General features: G+C 46.1%; 1 protein-coding gene across 2 annotated transcripts in view; it reads left to right on the top strand.

Moving 5' to 3' along the window:
• CPNE2 (copine 2) overlaps positions 1-12,257 on the top strand; it is an 88,672-nt gene that overhangs the window by 39,605 nt on the left and 36,810 nt on the right. The gene's annotated exons all lie outside the window — the stretch shown is intronic.

The raw sequence follows: 12,257 nt of genomic DNA, 5'->3' as shown, positions 1-12,257 counted from the left end.
TGGCAGGGTGGGGCAGAATTTGAAGTTGTTCCACAAGGACCGTTTACGCACTGGAGGTTTCATGCCGAGCTACAGGCTGGAGTTTTAGTTGCGGGAGGTTGCACCCACATGGGGGAGCATTTGTCCTGGTGCACTTCATCCGCCCTCGATTTGTGCCCCTGCATGGGAACTGGGGCAGTGAAGTTCCCAGTGCGTAAACGGTCAAGGTGATCGAGAGTTTAGGCTTTCTACGTATTGGCCTGTATCCTACTATGTAGCAAAGCTGTGAGCCTTCTTCCAGCCCAAATTGGCACTCCTCCAGTTTACGTGGGAAAAGGGTTTCCAGCTTCGCTGAATGGAACAGCAGGGCACAGACAGCAGCCTTGACACCTCACAGCACTCCAATGGTATACAACAAATGAAGAAACGGTTCAGCATTTTTGAGCCCCAGCGATTCTGGTAGCAAAAAGTATGCTTCCATTTGCTGCGGGGGGGAACAGTTGGGTTAGGCTTTTGACTGGGTAGTCTCTAAAATAAATGATATATAATTAAATTAGTATAAAATCAATTGTAGGGAGAGAAAGGGAGGCAGAGGTGCATACCCCCATGCTAATATGTCTCCTGTTCAGATTCTTGCGCACTCTGCCTGTGTCTGAGACCGCACTCAGGTAATAGGGCTGATTTGTGAGGGTGATAGCCAGCCAGTTGCTTGAGATACAAGGGCTGGTACTTCCTACCTAGCAACAGGTCTCTTAGCAACAATTTTTCTTCCCTTGGACACAGAACTACGCCTTTCCCCATCATAGACATACTTGGCTAGTTCTCCAACTGAACAGAAGCAATCTCCGCTTCTAGAATTTACGCTTACGAAATCAGGAAATGGACACTTTGTTCCACACTAATATAGTAATTATTGTGAATCAGAGGATTGCTGTACACATTTGACTGCTGGTTCTTAAACAGTGCCCTGGAATCCACCAGCATTCTTTCTGTGTTATAAAATAAAAATTTGGAAGAGCAGAATGTTTCAACCACATTCTGAACCGCAGGAGGTAATCCTCCTCCCTTGCCTCCTGCCCAGTTTTACTTTTAAAATGTAAACTAGAATGTGGCTTGCCTCAACAACCATATAAGCGACCATGGTGGGACTTTCTGAGAAATGTCTTGCTTCTGTCTTTGGGCGTATATATGCACATACCTGCATACAGGTTGCAGGAGGGAGCTATTGCACAGTCAAGTGATTTCTGCAAAGAGTTGTTTAAACATCAGGGCAGGAACCACTGTCTTCTCTTGTTGGCTCCAGAACGGCCTTGTATTTTCATACACGCCGCTGGCTTGAGACATTCATCGGCACATGCCCATTGCTCATGGTAGCCCGTGAAGCTTGTTGTGTACCTATGGCTTCGAGGAATGGTTTGTACATGCCAGCTGTCTCAAGCAGAATCCATGCATGGAAGGTGTTACGCAGTCCCTGCCATTATGGCAAATTCTTAAGACACCAATTTTTTTATCCCATTCAGTAAATCAAAACAAGCATTTACCTTGTTTTCGCTATGTTCTTCCTCAGTGACTCTTATGATAAATAAAAGTATTTTCCATATCAATATAGTTGTCAATTGTTGTAGACCGTATGGGTTATGTCCACTGGATCCCCGTTGTCTGTTTTGAGAATAAAGAAGCTTTTGGTTTCAATTGATATTAGTAGACAAGAAAAAAATTGCCAGCGATATTGACACAGAAAATACTTTTATTTATCAAAAGAGTCACTGAGGAAACATAGCGAAAACAAGGTTAATGCCTAGGAACTTGTTTTGACTCACTGAATGGAATGAAAAGTTGGCGACTTAAACAAGAATTTGCCATTGTTAGTTTCATCTCTTTGGCTTATTATTGACTGATGGGTCGTTTCTACGCTTTGTTCCTTTATGTGTCTGTGGCAGCTCTTTTCTTCTAGCAGGTGCTGGATATATGGATGCTGGAGGCCCAATCCAAGGCAAAGTGCCCTTAGTTGCACAGAGGAATGTGTGTGTGTGTGTGTATGTGTGTGGTGGGGATTGGGATCGTGCTCACAGGCTTCTGTGCCCAACTTTCTTAAGTGCATTTGTTTGGATCCAGCGATGTCCAAGCAGAACCAAACTATCTCAAAGGTAAAGGTATCCCCTGTGCAAGCACCGAGTCATGTCTGACCCTCATGGCAGACTCAATACGGGGTGGTTTGCCACTGCCTTCCCCAGTCATTACCGTTTTGGGTACTCATTTTACCGACCTCGGAAGGATGGAAGGCTGAGTCAACCTTGAGCCGGCTGCTGGGATTAGCATAGTAAAATTATGCTTGTCTACAAGAGGATGCTGCACAGTGACAGGTGTCATTCCTATGACCAGGAATGTTAAAAAGTTGCATAAAATACACATAAACCAAACTAAACACCTTTCAGCCATAAGGCCTTTCTCATTTTAGATTTAAATCAGTTTCAATACCAATTTGTAAAGAAACAGTGATTTGGCTCCTCTCTGCAGACAGCCGTGTGGTACTTGCTTTCTTCTTTTTTCCTCCTGTGTGCCAGTTAATGCATTCTTCTCTTCTTCTGAATATCTGATAGCCGGTGATATTGTTTGTGTGTGTGTGTGTATGTGTGGGAGGGGGTGTTTGTTCTATTCCACAGGGTTTGTTTTGATGGCTTTATTCAATGAAAACTGCCTTGGGGGCTTTATTATTTCCTTTAATGAAGCAGAAAAAAGGTATACGATTGGTTGGGAGGACACCTGGATAGTTACCACCAACCTTGATGAAGCGAAACCGATCTGGATTTGGTGCCTGGACGGGAAGCGGTTTCCGGCATGCCCTGCCTTGAATTCCAATAGGAAATAACTTACCAATTAAGGAAACAAGTAGATGCGTTTTGAGAGTGTCTCAAGTAGATTCTTCCTCCCTAATGTCACAGTGGCTTCAATAAATTTTGTTAAAAGCTTCAAGAAACGTAGTGTGCAACACAGGAAGCATCTGTTTTTAATTTTAGTCCATCTGGATGGCGGATTGGAAAGTCTGAGCGTAGATCTATTTGTTCCGACAGCTAGAAAATCTCAGTAGCATCTTAGCGGCTATATTATTGATCACAAGTTTTGTCGCCTCAAAACTGGGCACCCAAGCCCTTCTATTCTCCCAAAGCAAGAACGTGGGTGGTATAATGCACAGGTAGTAAACCTGTGGTCCTCCAAATGTTCATGGACTACAATTCCCATGAGCCCCTGCCAGCATTTGCTGGCAGGGGCTCATGGGAATTGTAGTCCATGAACATCTGGAGGACCACAGGTTGACTACCCCTGATATAATGAACGATCTCACACCCACTGGCTTGGGATTTAGGCCCCTTATATTTTCCTTCTGAATAAATGTGCAAAGGGGGTCACCCTTCAAAAAGGGCCCCTTCCTCAGCATTTGTGGAGTAATCTGTGCTGAGCTGTGATAAACCTAGAACAACATTGTGTATTTGAGAAGAAGGAACCACCCCCCAACTAAATGTTCTCATACTCTGGTGAAAGTGATGAAACTGAAAACAGCATGTAAATAAGGGGGGTGGGGTTGATTTGCTCAAAGGAGAAGCAGAACCAAAATGGATTTTGGGACTCCAAGCCATCAGGATGAAAACTTGAGAACCAACCCTACATTTTCCAAATCTAAAGGCCAAACTCACAGTAGGTCTTTGGTCCAGATTGGACCAGAGCTCTCCCTGCTTTGTTATGCAAATTGCCGCCCGCTCTGATTTGTCTGTGCCACGGTGGGCTTTCATCCCGTTTCCTGATCAGGCACGGTCAATTAATGCCACTTCTTCTCAGCATGGCTCTCCCCTGCACACAGCCAGTCGCCAATCAAGCAGGAAATTGTACTGGTAGGAAACAGCCCCAACTTGCATAAAAGTTTTTTTCCTCCTCCAGCGGCTTGGTAAGTTCAAAGCCAGCTGCATAGTTGTGAAGCTAGTGCCCAGTTTAAAGTTCAACAGAGGCCTTTTTTCCCCTACCCAGTGTCCTTGTAAACAGGAGCCTGGTCAACTTGGGAGCATATCTCTCAAGCTTTTGCTTCTACTACAGAGAGCCAGTTTGGTGTAGTGGTTAGGAGTGCGGACTTCTAATCTGGCATGCCGGGTTCGATTCTGCACTCCCCCACATGCAGCCAGCTGGGTGACCTTGGGCTCGCCACAGCACTGATAGAGCTGTTCTGACCGGGCAGTGATATCAGCGCTCTCCCAGCCTCACCCACCCCACAGGGTGTCTGTTGTGGGGAGAGGAATGGGAAGGCGACTGTAAGCTGCTTTGAGCCTCCTTCGGGTAGGGAAAAGCGGCATATAAGAACCAACTCTTCTTCTACATCATACTGTCTCTCTGGTCCACTTGGAAGCATATAGCTCAGGAAATTGCTTGCACTGCATATCTCTCTCTCAATGTACTTTCTGCTGAGTACCAGTCCACCCAGGTCCCGTCAAGCATGGGTCCTGCGATCTGGGAATCTCATGGAGACCCAATTCAGATTGGGACCATGACTCATGAGGAGAGGCAGCTGAAATCTGCCCCCCCCCCGGGCTCTGGGAGTGGCTGTTTGCTGCATTATGGAAAACGCATCATTGTTACGTGTAGAACTGTAACCCTGGGGTGGACCCATGAAAAGCATAGGTCATTAGGTCTTCAGCATCCCTCAGCAGGGTTGTTGTTGTGGGTAGCTGCGTTGGTCTGAAGTAGCACAACAAAAACTGAGTCCAATAGCACCTTTAAGACCAACAAAGATTTATTCAAGGCGTGAGGTTTCAAGTGCATGTACTCTTCCTCAGAGTAAGTGAGGCCAGGAATAAATGTGGATGAGGGTTTTTAACGGTTTTAAAACCGTTTTAAACGGTTTTAACGGTTCACGTTTTTAATGGTTAAACATATGCGGTCAGGAAGTGATGCCAATGTTGCTGACCTCACAGGCCTCTCTGGTTGTAGCTGCAAAAACCATCCACTGGACATCGATGTTGCCAAAGGGCAGCGGAAAGTGGGCTTATAGCCCCCTCCTTTGACTAGCTATTTTAATGGCTCTGAGGATCAGATGTCTTCTCCCCCCCTCCCCAGTCTCCACTTTGGCTCCCTTTACAGCAGGAGTAGTCAAACTGCGGCCCTCCAGATGTCCATGGACTACAATTCCCAGGAGCCCCCTGCCAGCGTTCGCTGGCAGGGGGCTCCTGGGAATTGTAGTCCATGGACATCTGGAGGGCCGCAGTTTGACTACCCCTGCTTTACAGGCATTTCTATCATACCTCTCAGTATTGTCTTGGCACTCCTTTGCTAGGCTCTGCCTACTTCTCCTCTGTTTACACGCTCCCCTCAGATGGCTAGAAGTGAACGTCATAAAAATGGATGGCTCGGTTTGCGGTGGGGCAAGGAAAGTAAGAAGTAAGACTTTCGTGGCTTCCAGCCAAGATGGGAGAGCTCCGTGGCGTTTTCTCTCCCCCCTGCTCCAGTGCTGAGGGAATGTTTTGCCTTCTGAGTGCTTTTCTCCCTCACTGGTTTGTCTTTCAACAGTCTGCTGCTTCAGGCATCCCCCAGGTAGCGAAAGCTTTAATGGAGACGTCCTCTCAAGACAAGAAAGGGTTTGCAGGCTGGCGTTCCAAATGCACATTGTACACAGCTCTGCCCTTAAAAACCTGCTTGGCTTATGGATCAAGGCAGCGTATGCCTTGCATATATTTGGAATGGCACCTTTGATTTGCTGCCTGCTCCATGGAGTGTGTTAGGAGCAGATAGCCTCTGTTAATCTGGAGTAATTGGGTTCATTTCCTGAGCATCTAGCATCCTGGCTTGAGGCTCAAAGAGGAGCAGATGTAGCCCAGAGGGTGGCCATGCTGTCCTTGCTCTGTGTCAGAGCCTGGGGGGCCTCAATCCCCCTCCACAAGTAATTGGAAGTGATGGCAAGGAGACCCCCCCCCAGGGGCCATTAGGACAGATTAAGGTCAACAGAAAACCATTTTGAAATGGGCTAAAACCTTTTTGTCTGACCCCCGTTTTAGCAGGGGACCAACTTCACCTTTTTGCAGCATGCCGCATTTCCTGGTCTTTAATCACATTTGCCTTCAAAACAGCCCTTTGAGGCAGTACACCAGGGTTCCTATCCTCCCCCCCCCCCCCCCCCCGTGCCTTGTTCAGGGTTTCTGTGAGGGAGAGGAGGGGTGAGGAAGCTACTCTGAGGCTTCTTTGGGTAGTAAAAAGCAGGATACAAAAATCCAGCTTTTCTCCTTAATTTGTTTTGAACCAGCAGTATCTTTCATAAGCACAACTCTGAAAAAAAAATGATTCAAACATGTTTGTAAGGCTCTTTGTCTCTCTCTCTCACACACACACACACTCACACACACACACACACACACACAGTGTTGCCTGTCAGTGATGCTGGCCAAGGATGGGAGACACTTTCCACGACTGAGGAGGAATGACATGATGTGCTGATGTCACCCAGAAATGACACTGGGGATGTGGGAAGGGTGACCTTCTGGCTTTTGGGCAAAACTCTGTGGTGGAATTAGCTTCTAACCATAGAGTTTTGCCCAGAAACCAGAGCACTCTCCCATATGCTGACATCACTTCCGGGTGATATTTACATGTCACATTAATTTGCATTCTTTCAGTTGGGGGGATTTGGGGGGGGGAAGTACCTTCAGAAAGCCTGGCTCAGGGGACCTGGCAGCTCTACTCTTTGTTTGCTAAGGTACCATTTTGGTGGCGTTTTGTTCCTTTTCATGCGGTGCTAGTTGGTTTTATTAGAAATTCCTACCTGAAGTGGTGAAGCAATCTATCCAGAGGGCACAAGGTTGTGCTGTGTGTGTGTTGGGGAGAGCTCTTCTTCAAACTCTAACCCTGGTGTCCCGCCAGACTGTGTCTCTGGCACCACTGGCCAGCTGTTGAGAAAAAAGTTGCGTGGGGGTTTATTAGGAGAGGGCAGCTAAGCAGCCAGCTCTTTGGAGATGATCCATGTTGGAAGGAAACAGCGCAGTCGGGCTGCTGCCAGCACGTGTAGGTGGACTTGGCTGACTGTGAAACAGGCATCGTGGAGGCTCGCCGGAGAAGGCCGGCAATACAATCGCCTCCTTCTGTGCAGGCTGTGCTTTCTGCGAGAGCCACCCTAGCAGTGCTCATGAAGTCTTAGAAGCTGAGCTTTTTCTCCCACGGAATGAGAACCCGAGAGTGAGTGCCTTTCAGAAGATCTAGAACGCCATAAGCTACGAGTAGCATTTGTTAAAACAGCCTTACTCGCTGTTAAGAGATTATTTCACAGAATCGAAGTTGGTTTTGAAAACATTAAAATTGATGTCCCTTGAAAAAGCTAAAGAGCGAAACACGTTGGGACTTGTTGCATATCAAAGATACAAGGCACTGGCAAACATCCTCTACGACTGCATTCCTCTTGACTAAGGATAGACATTCTGGTATGCAGAAAGGGAGGTACCATGGACTGGCTGGCATCTAGATTGGTTGGCAGCTGAAGGGCCAGGAACACTGCTTCTCTTTGCTGGCTTGAGGCCGCCCTATCCGTGGCATGCAAATCGACAAGGCCAGAAGAACCCCAAAGGTCCATCTATATGTCATGGTTACCTTATCCATCTCCCCCCCCCCCACCGCCTTTTTTAAATTTTTGCTAGAAAACCACTTCAGAAGTGGGAGGAGAAACTAACTTTTTCCTTGCATGTTGTCTCTTCCTTCTAATGGCCACATTTTCCAGCAAGGAAATGAGCTGTGCTTTGAATATACACATGTTTGCATTTCCTGAATTGCTTGGCCCACTCTTGCATGCATGCCAAAGGAAATGTAAAAGTTTCTTTAACCTCCTCGTCTCCAGTGAGAACAAGCATAGCAATGGGAGAGTCCCTATGGGCACCGCAATGTCCCCACATTGCTAGATTTACAGTGTGCAACACCAGTCTTGCCAAGCGCCACCACCCACCCTATTATACAGATGGCAGTTGAAGTATTTCCCGAAAGGAGAAGAGTTGCTTTTTAAAAACGTGGCAGCCCAAAAAGCCCAGCATAGGCTGGACACGTCAGAGCTTGGAAGCTGTGCAGGATTGGCCACAATTAGTATTTGGATGGGAGACCACCAAGGAAGAGCAGGGTTGCCTCGTGGAGGAGGGCAATGTCAAACCACTTCTACTTCTCACTTTGCCTTGAACTGCCCCATGGATGGGGTAACCATGAGTTGATTGTGATTGAACTGTGCTTTCTTGTTCACAAACAAGCAAAGAAAGACATCATGGCATCCACAAATTTAGTTCCACTTGCATATAAGAAGAGCCCTGGTGGATCGGACCAATGGTCCATCTAGTTCAGCATCCTGTCTCACACAGTGGCCAACCAGTTCCTCAGAACAGTCCATGATGGAACATAGAGGCCGAGGCCTTCCCCTGATGTGACCTCCTTGCTCTGTGATTGGTTCCCTTCCCCTTGGTTACCATGGCCACTGATAGACCTATCGCCCATTAATCTAATTCCCTTTTCAAGCTGTTTGTTCCTGTGACCATCCCAACATCCTATGTCAGTGAATTCAATGTTTTAATCACTTTCTGCGTAAAGCAGTATTTCCTTTTGCTTGTCTTGATCCTATTGCCCAGCAGTTCCACTTGATTCCCTTAAGTTCCAGTATTTTGGGAGAGCCTTATTTCTGTGCCACATCATAAACTAGCGTACAGGGCAACCTTATTTGCAGTGACTTTTTCATTTTGTTCCATTTCATTAGTATGTGAATCACCATTTCTCTACCCTTGCCGTTTTACACCCATGATTACTCTCAAACAGAGGGTTAACTGTGCCCTGGCTATCAAATGAGAACAGGATTTTTCAGTGTGTCCACATGATGTCATCTTTCAGTTTATTATATTTATATACCGCTCTCCCTGAAGGCTCAGGGCAGTTTACATCAAACAGGAACAATACAAATAACTCAGTTTAAAATACTACAATAATAACAATAATAACATTATAAACAATAGAACCTTGGGGAGAACAATAAGTCAATGCTTATTGATGGCCCAGTGGGGTGGGCAAGTCTGCAGTGATGGTTGTAGGAGGGAGGCCAATTGGAAGTGGTGGTTCTGGTCGACCTCAGCCTAATGGCGGTTTCCCTGGTGTTCCCAATACCCCTTTAGCTTCAGTCCCTCCAGAAAGGAGATGTTTGCCTGTAGTTTGGATGAGAAGGCATGGAATACCAAACTTCTCTACTCACATCTACTACCATTTTCTCTGTGTATCCCCTCTTACCCACCATTCCCCCTCCTTGTTCCTGGAGTGCTTTTTACCCTCCTTTAAAAAATGGTAATAGGTCCATTAGTATGGTGTCATAATACTATGCCTATGACCAATTTTGTTAATTAAGCTGGGAGAGAGCTCTCCAGCAGTCTGCAAAGGCAGACACAAGGGGTTCATCACTAAGCAGAACAGCAAGAAAAAAAAAGATTGGTGCAGTGGGGGAAAAATATTTCATTTGATTCAATGACCCCATAACGTTTTGCCTGTGCTTTGTCAGAGGCGTCTGTATAGTAATTTTGCAAAACACATAGAGGTCATTAAGCTAAATAAAATTTCCCCCCACTGCACCAACCAATTTTTTTGCCTTTTCTCATTCAGACAGAAAGGGATACAATAGTGATTATCCCTGCATGGATCCTGTATTACACTAAATGCCTAGCTAATCACTAGCAGCACATGTTGGATAACACACTTTCAATGTGCTCTTGCAGGTGGATTTTCCTGTGTGAAGCAGGAAAACCTATTCCTGAAGTGCATTGAAAACGCATTATCCAACGTGTGTGGAATGCGGTAGAGTCTGGAAGCCTCCTGGAATTACAGCTGATCCCCAGATGACAAATATCAGCTCCTCCAGTTGTCTAGGAGGGTGGATATTGTGACATTATATCCTGCTGTGGTTCCTTCCACCAAACTCTGTCCTTCACCAGCCCCCACTCCCAAATCTCCAGGATTTTGTTCAACCTGGAGTTGGCAGTGCTACTGCGTTCATACGGACAAGGGCGCAGAGGGACATCATCCCTACGTAGGAAGCTGCCTGAGGTTCAGGGTTAGATATTTAGGATGCTTTAGGATGCTTAGGGCTGATCCTGCATTGAGCAGGGGGTTGTACTAGATGGCCTGTATGGCCCCTTCCAACTCTATGGTTCTATGATTCTATAACTGGCATTTCAAAAAGTCCTGTGGGGAGGCCCAAATTGATGGTCCTGGTAGTTGGCCTTGAAATTCCCTATCATGGCTGATCCTATCATTCCCTATTATGCCACATGGGAGGGTTGAACAATTCCTGGAAATATGGAGGTAGATTCTGGGAGGGTGGGTTTGAGGAAGGGAGAAACCTCAGTGGAGCATTATGCCATAGAGTCCTCTCTCTAAAGCAGTTGTTTTGTCCAGGGGAACTGATCCCTGTAATCTAAAGATCAGTTATAATTCTGGAAGCTCTCCAGAATCCACCAGAGGTCTTGGCAACCCTATCTGGGGGTTGCCAGAATCCACCAGAGGTCTAGCAACCCTATCCGCATAGGCCAGGGGTAGTCAAACTGGGGCCCTCCAGATGTCCATGGACTACAATTCCCAGGCGCCCTTGTAGTCCATGGACATCTGGAGAGCCGCAGTTTGACTACCCCTGGCATAGGCCCAGTGGTCAGAAGAGAATGTGACCTCTGGTTCTGCACAGTGGTCATGACCACAAGCTTCTCCATATACCTTTTTTCTGGGCTGTTGTCTGACTTTGGGTTTCTAGCCCTGGGCCACTAATGAGGGAATAAGAACAGGCAATTACCAGCTCGTTGTGGGTTATCTCCACCAACAAAGATTCTGTGACTCACTGCTTTTTATTCAAATCACTTTGGAAAGCAAACATTTCTCTAACTGAGAAAAGCTATTTTCAGCTCTGGTCAATGCCATCATCCCCCCCCCCCCCCCATACCCTGCCTGCAGTGAGGCAAGACATTTTTCCATAATGTCATGTATTTTTTTAGACCCATCCTAGCCATCACATGCCCTTAAAAATTTCCAGCATGTGCTCAGATTAGGGAGGAAGTCAGGGGAATGTTTTTTTTTTTTAAGTAGTTGCAGTGCGGAGAAAACTCCAATTGTGCGAGTTGAATAAAATATACAAATTAACCGGATTAGTTCAACAATGAATGTAGCATACACACCAAGAATGCATATGATTGTCAGTGCAAAATAAGCAGATTTGCGTAACTTGTTCTGTAAGTCCAGTATCACTTTAGGGACCATCAAGAGTTTCAGGCTTTGGATTTTCAATTTATTTGTTTGTTTATTTATTTGATTTTTATACAGCCCTCCCATACAGCTTAGGAGGTTCACAGAAAACATTGCAGGAGTCATACATAGAACAGTCTAATCACATAACACAGTCATAAATAACATATCAACAATTATCTAACAGTGGCTTCAATAGAATGATAAGGCTGCTTCAGGTCATGGAGGGGATGTCAGAGATTGAACCAGCAGATGTTGTTGGGTGAGTCGGACTCAAGCAAATGCCTGGTGGAGGAGCTCCCTCAAGAGTGAAAGCTCACTTTGTGGAGTAGAAATGGAGATCCCTGATCCTTTTTATTCGTATCAGAAGCTGCAAGGGGTGTTGGGAAGAATGCTTGTGAGGGATGCAAAGATACTCTGTATATTGATTAGAGCAGAGGGAAAATGCCTTGAGGGCAGAAAATTAGCATCCCTAGATCCCTATGGGAGGAGGAGGGTGCGGGTTAAATTCAGCAATCTTGTGTTGTAATTTCCCCATGAAATGTTTTTATCTGAGGTCAGCGATGGAATGACCTGGAAGATTAAAGCGTTCTCCCACTGGGTTTTGATTGCTGCATTTTTTAAATGATGGATTTATGTCCATTTATATTCTTTTGCGCAGGGACCGACTTGTTTATCCAGTCGGAAATGGCTAGATTTAAAACACACCCTTTTACCAGCTCTGCAAGCCCAATCTGAATCATCCCTGCTCCCCTGTGTTGTCTTCTAAGCTGCCTAGGTTGACTACGGGTCTGTGTAGAGAATGGGTAGGCAGAGAGAAGCTACTGGGCTAACCATTTCCCTGCTGGTTTTTTCCCTACTCGGCTGCCCCCGCTATAAGCTGCTTCACCCCCACTGGGAGAAAAAAATGTGGGGTCACTGTAGGCTTCGTCTGTGCATGAAAAAGCATCCTGGTGAACATGATTTTAAGATGAAAAGCTACTCCGGGAAGGGTTAACTCTCTCTCTCTCTGC

Source organism: Paroedura picta, chromosome 14 (assembly GCF_049243985.1).
Source record: "Paroedura picta isolate Pp20150507F chromosome 14, Ppicta_v3.0, whole genome shotgun sequence".
NCBI classification, from domain to species: domain Eukaryota; kingdom Metazoa; phylum Chordata; class Lepidosauria; order Squamata; family Gekkonidae; genus Paroedura; species Paroedura picta.
The sequence above is the reverse complement of the archived record's forward strand: the minus strand, read 5'-3'. Positions and strand labels throughout refer to the sequence as shown.